The sequence below is a fragment of the Rutilus rutilus genome, assembly GCF_951802725.1.
Source record: "Rutilus rutilus genome assembly, chromosome: 6".
In the NCBI taxonomy this organism is placed as follows: Eukaryota; Metazoa; Chordata; class Actinopteri; order Cypriniformes; family Leuciscidae; genus Rutilus; species Rutilus rutilus.
The window spans coordinates 15,754,828-15,767,331 of record NC_140214.1 but is presented as its reverse complement, the minus strand read 5'-3'; the positions used below and the strand labels follow the sequence as shown (position 1 = coordinate 15,767,331).

The 12,504-nt window shown below is 35.7% G+C and overlaps 1 gene segment (V, D, J or C); it reads right to left on the bottom strand.

Moving 5' to 3' along the window:
• Positions 1–5,953: 5,953 nt before the first annotated feature.
• Positions 5,954–6,514, bottom strand: LOC311292379 (T cell receptor alpha variable 38-2/delta variable 8-like). The segment is given in 2 exons: positions 6,475–6,514; positions 5,954–6,318 (listed from the first exon to the last, which is right to left on the bottom strand).
• Between the last annotated feature and the right edge of the window lie 5,990 nt (positions 6,515–12,504).

Here is a 12,504-nt window from a genome sequence, read left to right as displayed (position 1 = left end):
AATACACAAACAAATGGTCTTCGGTAATGATTCTCTATACATCATTTTAATCTAATACAATACTGCCAATTAATTCACTTCGGTCTACCCAATTTCACCACTAAACATTGAATAGATAAAAAAAAATGGTATCACTTTACAATAAGCTCTCATTATAGTTAACATGCATTAATGCAGTAACTTAAAAAAAACAAAAACAATTAGCAATACATTTGTTAATTTATTAATCTTTTTTTTAACGTTAATTAAATACAACTGTTCATTGTTAGTTCATGTTAGCAGGTCCATTAAATAATATAAACAGATTCAACTTTTGATTTTAATAATGTATTGGTAAATTCTGAAACATTAACTAAGATTAATAAATGCTTTAAAAGTACTTTATAGTTCGTTAAAAAATGTGGATAACTAAAGTTAATAAATGGAACCTTATTGTAAAATGATCACCAAATAATACTAGTGTGATTCAGAACAGATGTGGTAAAAATGTATATTCAAGAGGATGCAGTGTTTGTATAGTATTAGTATATTTTTCAGTTCTTAAAAACACTTTGTCAGTTCCTTTGATTCAGGTTTTTGTACGGCGCCGACGGGTTTCCTCTCACTGTGGGCTTCAACGCACAGTAGTACACTGCAGAGTCGGATACTTTCACAGAGGAGATCTCCAGATCCATAGAGGTTTTCTTTTCATTTAATTTCACTGAAATTCTTTTCACTTTCATTTCAGGCTGCATAATTTCAGACTCCCCACTGTTTTGCAGGATCAGAAGGAGGAAATATGGACTTGACCTTGGATATTGACGATACCAGTACAAAGAAAGGGCTGAAGAGTAGTTGCAAGACAACGTGACTTTATCCCCACTCTTCCTATAAACCTCAGTTTGGACAGGAGTGATGACATCTTCACAACTGCCACCTGAAAAGAGAAATTAGTATTTGTAAGGTTCATTATGGTCTTGTATTTTGGCTTATCTTTGTGAACCTGACCTCTGGAGGATTTATTGTACATGCAGGGATTATAAAGATCTCATAATGAAAAATCTGAAAAGTTTGTGGTTGCAAAATGGAAGTTATTAAATATTATCAAATATTGAGCTACTCACCTCCGAATGTAGATAGAAAGCTAAGTAAACAGAGTAACATTGTTCAGGCCGATGCTCTGACTGACAGCTCAGTTTGTAGCTAATCTATTTCAAAACCACATCCTCAGGATGGCCTAGATGGTGTCAGAACACTAAAGCCCCTCCTTCTGACCCCAAACACACATGTTTTAGGAGTTGGGGGTCCAGCTTTTGAAGACAGCCCCTAAATTATTAACAGAACAAACTTTAGAAATTTAAGGTGAACATTTTGATTTTATTTATTTTATTTTATACCGAACTTACAGCAAACAAACACAACTCAAAGCCCAAACTTATATGCAAAATAGGATATCAATTTTGAAACATAATATGACTAACCTCAGGAGACAGACACTATATGTTTTAGTAGCTTATGTTTCATACCTTTAGCTTATTGTGGGTTCAAACTTTAATACTAACCACAAGGATTGCATCTTCCAGAGTGATTACACTTTGCTGTGTTCACAGTACAAATGCTGCTTCATTAAATCTATTATTCTTTTGGTTTTGGCTACCGTATCAGTCGCAGGTGTTCCCACATACAGTAATGGTTATGGCTGATAATTCGTCTTGGTTTGGCTAATACTTTGATGTTTTTGAGTTCAAAGTATGTGTGTTTTTGTACAGCTTCTCTTAAATTTTGTATCACTGGGTCTTTCCAAAGAGCACAGTAATAGAGAGCTGAATCTTTCAGAGCAGCTGCTTTGATAATCAGTTCAGTGGATGTTCTGGTTGTAGATGCTTCAAAATGAGGATCTGGTATATCACTCTCGCCATCTCTTGATCGTGCACCTTTCCACAGTAAATACTGTGGCTCACTGTTAGGAAACTGTCTATACCAATAAAGATCAACATTTTCACTGCTTGTTTCATATGAGCATCTTAATGTCACCCGGTCCATTTCATTTTTAATAATAACAGCTTCATCTGGTCCAATGTGATCATCAAGAGCAACTGGAAATGAATAAAAAATTGTTATGTGAAAGCTTTGTGATAAATTCTGATTTATTAAGCTTTGAAATTATACATTAATGTTAAAAATTCATATACATTTTACAGGCTTTCAAATACCTGATGTAGCAATGAGAATTAGTACTAGTGATCTCCTCATCCTGAATGTACTGATCAGTTGTGTGCTTCTCTTCACAATCTCTTGAGGTGTTGATTTGTTTCTGTGTAGTCTCAAGTGGTTGATAGTACAACTTTCAGCTTTATGCACACACACGCTTATGTTGTTGAGAGTCATGAAAAGTGCTGCCCTCTTGTGGTGTGTGTGCAGACTCTCTGGTCTCATGGTTTCTAACATCTAAACCTTTGAGCAGGTTTTTGTATGGAGTTCATGGTGTTTCCTGCCACTGTGGGCTGCAGTGCACAGTAATACATTGCAGAATCCGTCACATCTGCAGGGAAGATTTCCAGATTCACTATCTTGTTTATTTGATCAACTGAGGCTGTCAGCCGAGGATGAGGAGGTGTAGCATTCTGCATTTGTCCCGACTGCATGATTAGAATCAGGAATTCCGGTGGGGTATTGTGGAGGTGTTGTCGATACCACTGTAGATTATTCATTGACACGGTGTACTCGTATTTACAAGAAATAGTCACTTTTTCATTGACCTTTGTATGGACAGTCGGAGATGTTGGATTAATTCTGTCTTGTATACTGTCACCTGCATGGGAAGAATGTTGAATTAGCATTTGAAAGCAAATCAAGTCACATTTATTTGTAAAACTCTTTAGATAGTTTCAAAGCAGCTTTACAGAAATAAACAGCAAAATAACAGCATTGCAAAATTTTAATTAGGCCTACTTCAATTCAGCCACAAAGCAGCTAAACAGAAGGCAATATTATCATTATTCAGCTCAGTTTAATTCACTGTTGATTTAATTCAGTTCATTCATGTCAATGTTGCAAAGCCACTAAAGTTAGCATCAAATATGCACTGCTAATGTGTAAAGAAAGTAAATGCATGTAGATATAGAACAGAAATCTTACCAATAAATGCCATTAAAACTATTAACAAACAGAAAGACATTGTTTTAAACGATGGTTTCTTCATTGAGCTTCGCAGAACTGCCATAACAGAATCCTTCAGAAAACTGAAGCTCCCAGTCAGTGCTGTCAACAACCAATCACAGTGCAGTGATGTCACTGGCAGGTGTCACCAGATGCTAGACTCTCCATAGGGCTGTTACAAACTCTTAAATTGATGTTCTTGTCATCTCCAGTGGTCTAAAATAAATGTTCAGTTCAATTCATATTAATTTTGTATAGCGCTTTTCACAATACATATAGTTTCAAAGCAGCTTTACAGAAAATGCATGTGTCTAGAGTGATCTGTTATCAGAGGTTATTGTGTCAAAGTACATACAAATCACACTGTTAGCTAACAATGAATTAATTTATGGCAGAAACAATGAGCTCATTTAAGTCATTATTACAAGTTGTGAAAATAAAGATTATATAGAAATTTAGCACTGGTGATTCAGAGTTTGCATCATCTGTTATCCTTGCAGGAGTTAAAGTCATCTCTTCACAGGTGTTAGGGCAATTCATTTAAAATAGGGCATTATGTAAATTAATGTAGCAAAACAAAACATCACAATCAGACGATGAAAGATTTCAAACTGGTGTTGCGTTACTGGCCTCTGTCTGACATTTTAGGCTATATCACATTGGTAGGACAGAAGACAGAAGTTTTAATCTGTGGAAAAGTCTATTTTATTTTCATCAATTATGTGTAATTATGCTGATCCAGAACATTTGAAGATTTATTATACATATTATCTTAAGATATTGTGTTGATTTAAATTTTTTTTTAAATATTATTTATATAAAATTATATATTGGATGTATTATTTGTTATTGTATGATCCATTGTTTTATTAAACCATTTTAAGTATAAAAAGTGTATATATCATTTTATAAATACTGTTTATATATATATTTATCAGCAATGTTTTATCATACACTTTTGAAAATGAAGGTTCTTTTTTGGCATTGATGGTCTCATTAAGAACCTTAAACATTCATGTAAACTTTCCATTGCACAAAAGGTACTTTACAGTAAAAAAAAAAAGGTTCATCAGATTATTAAAAATGTCTTCGCTCACTTTCGCTCAGTTCGCAAAATAAGTTCTTCTTTTAAGAACTGTTCAGTGAAAGGTTCTTTGGGAAACCAAAAATGGTTCTTCAATGGCATCACTGCGAAGAAGAAAAAAAAAACTTTTGGAACCTTTATTTTTTAAGAGTGTATGCAGACAATGAGAGTGGCAACAAACTGTAATATGTGGGCTGTGAAGTTCAGGTTTATGTTAGAAAACTCAATATCCTGCTTTCACAGTGGGCCTCAAAGCACAGAAGTACACAGAAGAGTCAGACAGATGAAGGTTCTGGACAGTCAGTGTAGTTCTTCTTGCTGCAGAATCCAGCAGGGACTGAAATCGCTTGTAGGGGAAGTCTTTGGAATTACTTCCATTTCCAAGATTGTGTCTTACTAATATATATTCTGGACGTAAATGCTTAGTTTGCCTGTACCACAGCAAAGCAGGCATTGTGTCTGTTGTATTATATTCACACTTCAGGGTTACAGTCTCTCCAATGCAAGCTGAAGTTGTTGTTGTTGGTTGACGTACAGTATGTTGTCCTCTGCATTCTGTGGAGAGCACATACTGTAACATTATTTAACTCATACTGCCTCTCACAACACATTCTCAAACAGCATTTTCCTAAAAGAATGAAATTAATAAAAACGTGCTACATCACCTAGACAGAATATAACAATAAGGATATCCCTCAGCCGAGTTCTCATGATTGACCAAAAACAATCTGCTTAATTACTAAAACAATAGCTAAACGTAGACCTGACACCCGCTCTCACAGTCTGTTCAGCCTCTGAACTATCAGGGTTGTGTATCCTTTCACACAACATAACCGACTTTCATTGTAGATCAAAACTCTGGGTGCTCCCTGCTGGTAAAATATAAAAATGCAGAATCATTCTCATGATCATTTCATGAACTTTTCTCTAAATCAGACTCAGGACCAAAGAGAAAGCTTAGAAAGACAAAAAAGTTTAAACATATTTAAACATAAGTTAAAACATATTCATTTCAGAAACCAAGAAATTATGTTCACAGTGACAATCACAGTTACATTGAAGTGCTGAAATGTGCTGAAATATGTTTTTATGCATATCGAACTGGTTCTTGCTTTTGATTTCTTTCATTCAATGTTCAGTGTTGTCATATAAAACATGTTTGTGTAGTCTTTAAAAGAATAAATATCATCACAAATAATATTTGGTGGCCTTCCACCAAAATGGAGAACAGAAATGAATACATGCAATATCTAAAATATATGTTTTTTTGCCACTTTGATGACAGTGATATTTTACATTTTCACTGTTTGATATGATATCATAAAGCCTCAAAAACATATTTCACAAGTTTTTCCGCCCAATGTCGTGAGCCTAATGGACCACTAGATGGCAGATTAATCTTAAAATTTATGAATTTTATGATATTGTCTCTTTTTCAAAATGATAGTCTTTATATTTTCTACTGTGTACATATTGTTAGGGCTATTACACTGTTACATTGTTTGAGTGATACGATATCTTAAGTGGTTGAAGGAGGATTATATGATAGGAGCTGAACATGTTTGTTTTTCAGAGCCTTGAAAGCATTTGTTTTCGGACAATGATGAACATTATTAGCAATTGTTTGGCTTGGAGAAACTGAAATCAGAATATTATCTACAGTTGAGCATAAAATCTTTGCCTTTTTGCAATGTCCTCAAATTAGAATGAAAGGAACTGTTTGTTATGGGTCTATATCTTTTCCATATGCTTAGGCAGGTTTTTGTGGCGTGTTCTAGTGTTTCCTGTCACTGTGGGCTCCAGGGCACAGTAATACAGTGCAGAGTCTGATACTGTAGCAGAGGAGATCTCCAGATCCACACGGTTTTTCTTTTCATTAAGTCTCACCGAAAACCGAGAGTCCAGATTCTCTGCACTCTGGACCCGTCCAGAGGTTTGCAGAATTAATAAAATATATTCAGGAGCTGATTTGGGATACTGGCGGTACCAATGCAAACTTATTGCTGTTGAGTAGCTACAGGACAAAACGATAATGTCACCCTCCTCATGAAAGACCTCAGTTTGGTCTGATGTAATGAGACTCTCAAACCTTCCACCTGAAAATGAAAGAATTAGAAAAATATTGCACTCTGAACTATAAAACACATTTTGCTTTTATTCGGCAAAAGTCTGACATAATTTACAGAGTAATTATATTCAAATATGGTATATTATTAAGACAAACAAATAAAGTTGACTTGAGTTATACTCACTCCCAACAGCACAGAGCAGGATAATTGTGATGAGCAGCATTATGCTGAAATGGCACGTCTGTGATAGCACAAGAGATCTTAAAGCAGCTTGAAGCTCCTCCCCCTAACTAAGAGTGAATAATGAGCATGATAAACTCTCATGCTGTTAGGTTTTTGTACAGTAATGTTTGATTTCCTGTCACTGTGGTCTGCAGAGCGCAGAAATACAGTGCTGAGTCTTGTACTGTGGAAGAGGGGATTTCCAAATCTACACGATTTTTCTCCACGTTCAGTTTTCCTGACAGGCGCTCGTCTGAACTCTGTATTACTTTTCCAGAGTTTTGAAGGATGAGCATGAGGAAATGAGGAGCTGAACTGTGATGCTGTCGATACCAAAGGAGACTGTATGCTGAGGAATACCTACAGGATAGTGTTATGTTCTCGGTCTCATTTGCATGCACTTCTGTGTGTTCTGAGGTAATGGTATCTGCAAGAGTGACATCTTAAAGATAAAAAAAAATAGGAGAAATATGTTGATTTCCACAGCTCAGCTGGCATTTAAAGAAGCATATTTTCAGTAATACAGTCAAACAAACTGGGCAAAGAAAAAATATATTTACCTGCTACGGTTAAGATCCAAATGACTATGTACAGCAACATTGTGAGCCTAAGCAGAGCAAAATAAAGTAAAAAGACCAGTGACAAATCTGAAGTCTCCTCTGGAAGCTCCGCCTCCTTCCTTAGTATGACATTTGAACAATTTTATGTTGTTTGAAGTATTTCTCTACTTTTTATATTTATAAGCAAGCCATAGACCTGTAGCGATTATTGATTAATGGCAGTTATTCAATCTAACAGCAATTATTTGAGATAAATGCAATAATTGTGCAGTTAAAATTTCAATGACCTTTTGCCAAAGAATATAAAACACTGTTGTAAAGTACATTAAGTTAGTCAAAGGTATTCATTTCCTACAAAATACATTTTTGTGGGTTTAATCATCTGCATTATTATATTATATTATATTATATTATATTATATTATATTATACATTTTCACAGCATTAAAGTAAATCATATAGGCCTGTTTTATTATAATTTTTGTATTATATACGATTCCAAATCATAAAATGACTTATTTTACACTGTAAGTGACAAATTTTTTTTTATATAAATTTGTATGACAATTAATAATCAACTCAAAATTCATGATCATCAGGCCTAAAGGTTTATACAGTAAATTTGTAATCTTCCATTTTCCAGGTGTGACCACATCTCTTGCTGCTCAGACTACTATTTACTGTAGGGAAGAAAACTATTTTGTGTTTTGAAAGACCACAGGTTTGTACATGATTTTTTGTACAGCCTGATAAATACATTTCACCACAGTGTTCTTCTAGCACACAGTAGAGGAAGCAGTGTCCTCCAGCTTTAGATTGTTAATGATGAGAAAAGTGGATGTCTTTGAAGTTGCAGAATCATAGCGAGGATCTATGCTTTGAAAGTCCGTCTCTGATCGTGCACCCTTCTGCAGTAAAAACTCAAGTGCCTGTCTTGGGATCAGCCTACCCTAAAAGAGCAACACATGAGAGCTACTTGATTCACACAAGCATGTGAGAGTTACAGATTCCCCCTCTCTACCAGTGACAGTTTTGGTCTTTGGTGCAATATGAGCACAGAAAGTGATTTCTGCAAAAAACATCAATGGACATTTAAGCAAGAAAAACGCTAAACTGTTTGTTAGATGTTGAAGTACTAGTGTTTTTGTACCTGCCAGCAATGTGATACAGAAGAGAAGTGATGCAGACATCTCCAAATTGCACATTATACCTTTGAGCAGCGAATCCTTTGATTGTTCTGTCAGCTTCTTATAAATGCAAGGGCATTATTGTTAGTGTTTGATTGGCTCATCCCATCATGAAGTACTGTATGTTGCTATGTTACCACATCACAATGCAGAATTGATGCAGCCCCATTATCCAAACACAAAAACAGTAGGTGGAGACAAGTGACTGGAATTTTCTTTGAGTGAGTCAAGTCCCAAGTCAAGTCACCTTTATATTGCGTTTTTTACAAAGCAGATTGTTTCAAAGCAGCTTTACAGAGATAACAGGAAAATAATGCAACAAAGTTTGTTTCCAGAAGAAAATAGCGTCACAGTCCAACTTAATTAAGTTGAGTGCATGATGTTTCATTTTTGTTGTAAAAAAGTTATTAATTTAGTTCATTTATATATACATGTACACGCTCTGGAGAAAACCGTGATGTCATCGTCCAGCTCAGTTCAGTTCTCATCAATGGTGTCAATGCAGGCAGATCAATAGCCTAATATTGTTGAATATTAAATTAAATGTCCCCACCTAAGCAAGCCAAAAGCCAATGGCGACAAAGGTGAAAAAGGCGACAGTGGCTGAGGAACCATAACTCTATCAGGTGACAAATGGAGAGAAAACCCTTGGGAGAAACCAAGCTCAGTCGAGGGCTCAGCAACGAATGAACAGTGTATGATTATGATTCAGGCAGCATTATAGGTGAGAAGTCAGATTGGATTGGAACATTCAGAATATTATCCAGTTCCAGTGAGTCATTAATTGATTCATTTAACTGATTCGTCCAGAACTCTGATTCATTCAAGAACAAATGAGTGATCCACTGAATCATTCACTTAATCGATTCGTTCAAACGTAGTTTGTTTGCTTGGAGATGCCGCGTTTCTTCTGCGGCTTCGTTCGGAACTATTTGCGTTGACGGGGGCAAAAACAAAGTTCTGGCAGTGTTACTAAAATGTAAGTTACTCAGTACTTACATGTTGTTAATAATATTCAGAACCATGCTGACAATATAAGCTCACTAAGTAATCACTAATATTAGCCTACCTGATGTAAACATTTCACCCTACTGTAGGTTACATGCCACTTTTTGTTTATTTCCAGCAGGTGTTACCATATCCTGCAATTTGGCTCTGTGGTTTATAAAGAAAAAAAATGTGGTTTTATATTCATTTGATAACTTACTGTTCAAAGCAAGTTTTCTGAGTGAGTTTTTGTAAAGACTCCCAGGCATTTTGTAACACTGGGCTGATACTCTTAGAGCACAGTAATACAGAGCTGAATCTGACAATGTTACAGTTGTAATGGTCAGTGTGGTGGATGTCTGGGATGTAGTTGAACCAAATCGACGGTCTGGTATATTCTCATATGTCTGTGATCGCCCACCTTTCAGCAGTACATATTGTGGCTGTGTGTTAGAAAACTGTCTGTACCAATAAAGGAAAACATAGCTGCTGCTTGAATCATATGTACACTCCAGTGTCACTGAATCTCCTTCTGTACTGATAACACTGGTCCTCTGGCCACTGGGTCCAATCCGATCCTGACAGATAACACCTGGAAGGAAGTTGTTTTAATAAGATACATTTGTTTAAATTAAGATGTGTATAGATATTTAAAGATCTGAATAAGCATGCAAATTATGTATTGGAACTGTGGATTGTACCTGATACTATAAGGAGAATCACCAGATATGTTTCTATTTGTTGACTGGCCATTTGGACTCTTTCCATGATCACATCAGATGAGTCTTAATGTTTCTTGAGATGTTGATCTTTAAATGTCTTGGGTTGAATGCAAAGCAGGAAGTACAAATGATGTCAACTGTTTGTCATACATGATTCAGACTTGTAGGTTCCACAAAGAAGACTTAAAAAAAAAAAAAAAATTATGTGTTAACTGTTCCTACGATTTCCAGCAGGTGGCGAGCTAATATCATACAAGTATATACTTCTGAGCAACTCCTCTTGTACATAAAAGCCTATTACTAAAAATGTTAGTAGTTGTTGTGTTATGTATTTGAGTAGTGTTCTTGTGATTCAGTTTTTTTGCATGAAAACTATTTTATTATGACAAAACGATTTTATTGATTTACTGATTGCTTCTAAAAAGATGTATTTAATATATGGACATGGTTTTATTTATTTTTATTTGCAGATATTTTATGAAGAAATGCAATGCATTGTACATTCACCTACACAGTGTTGCTGTTGAAAGGGTTTTTGTACAGTGTTCTTGTGTTTCCTGTCACTGTGGGCTCCATGGCACAGTAATACATTGCAGAGTCTGTCACTTTAGCAGTGGAGATCTCCAGATGCACATGGGTTTTCTTTTCATTCACTTTTCCAGAGAACCGAGGATCTCTTTTCACAATTTCTGACTTTTGTGAAACTTCTCCTGTGGACTGTATAATGACCAGAAGAAATTCTGGAGCTGATCCGGGATATTGTCGATACCACTGTAGTGTTGATGCTGAGGAGTAGTTACAGGACAGAGCAACATTTTCTCCCTCTTTCTCATAAACTTCAGTCTGGACTGGCGTGATATTTGCAAAACTGCCACCTTCAAAATTTAATCAAAATTCATGGCAATTTAATGTACATAAAAACAAAAACACTAACTAACACAAACAACACACGTATAAATAACAAGACATAGAAGAATAGAAGAGACAAACAAATATTCTGCCTGCAATGGAATACTTACATATAAGAGAACAAATCAGACCAGTTAAGAAGAGCAACATGTTGATAAGCATGATGAAGTTGTAGTTCTGTTGTTCAGATAAACTTTGCATTCTTTCCTTGTCAAACAGAAGATGTCTCAAGCAAGCTCCTCCCCTTAAAGCTGCAATTGAAATGGCATTGAAAAACAGACTGAGCGACAGTATTATGAAGGTAAAAGAGTAGCAAAACTCAAGAGCATGTAGATGTGAATTTGAGAACTTGTACAATAAATATTCATACTTGTACCCTAAAATTTACACTCACAGCTCCAATGTGAAAACCTGTAAAATAAAATCTGAAGTTGAATGTTGAGATTTTGCTGTATTCTGAAGTCACAAATGTGTAAAATGCCATTCAGAAAAATACAATGACAGACACAAACTTGTAGTACATAGTTGCACTTGTTCTTTCATTCATGTTCGCAGTACAATCACAATTAGGCACTTGCAACTTCTCAAATCTGTCACTGCATGCAATTTCAAATTTCACACCTTGAATTTTGCAACAATTCTCGTGATATATTACACTGAACAAAATTAGAAACACAACACTTTTGTTTTTGCCCCATTTCATGAGTTAAACTCAAAGATCTAAAACTTTAAAGGCCTATTTCTCTCAAATATTCTGCCCTACAAAGGCAAAAGACCTTAACTCGCTAGAGTGTGGAACTGAGAAAAATTACTTTAAAGATTTTTAGTTGGCCCGCCAAATTAATTATAGGTAGGACATTGGAAATCTGGCAATTAGATGTTTTAAAGTTACTTTTTTTTTTTAAAGTAGTTTTTTAAAGTACTCTGCCTTTGTTTTGTATGCAAAAAGTGAGAAGTCATTCCAAGGCAAAAGGCAGTAACTTCCACATTATCAATATTTGGTTGCTGATCACCATAAAATCTACTGATCATGGCATTTATTTTGTATGATTTACAATTACTTATAGCCATCTACTTATTGCTATCCTGTGCTTTGCTTACATTCTGATGGCATTACTAATACATTAGACATGACAAAATCCATAGTGGTAAAGAGTATCTTCAATTGGTACCGAGTGGCATAAAACAAGCTAAACGTGTGTTCAAAATGATCACAATAAAACAGATCCTCGCACACATTCGACAAGGGGACTGGTTTATAGCGATGGATCTGAAAGATGCATATACTTTCACATTCAGATAGCACAGGCGCTTCCCGAGATTCGTGTTCGAAGGTGTCACGCTCCTCGTACGTTCACAAAAAACGCAGTGCTTTCCCCTATGAGACTCAGTGGGGAGCGCGTTCTGGACTACCTAAGCCCTATTCGCACGGGATAAGTATTACCTGGTGACCTCTAGTAATTTGTAATAATTGCGGAGGTTGTCTGTGATCTTAATCCCGTGCAAATCGGCCATGTTTGTAATTTGAACGGACACCACCATCTCCGGAACGGACACTTAAGTCTCCGACACTGACACCAACGTCTCCAGCACGGACACCAACATCTCCGGAATGGACACCAACGTC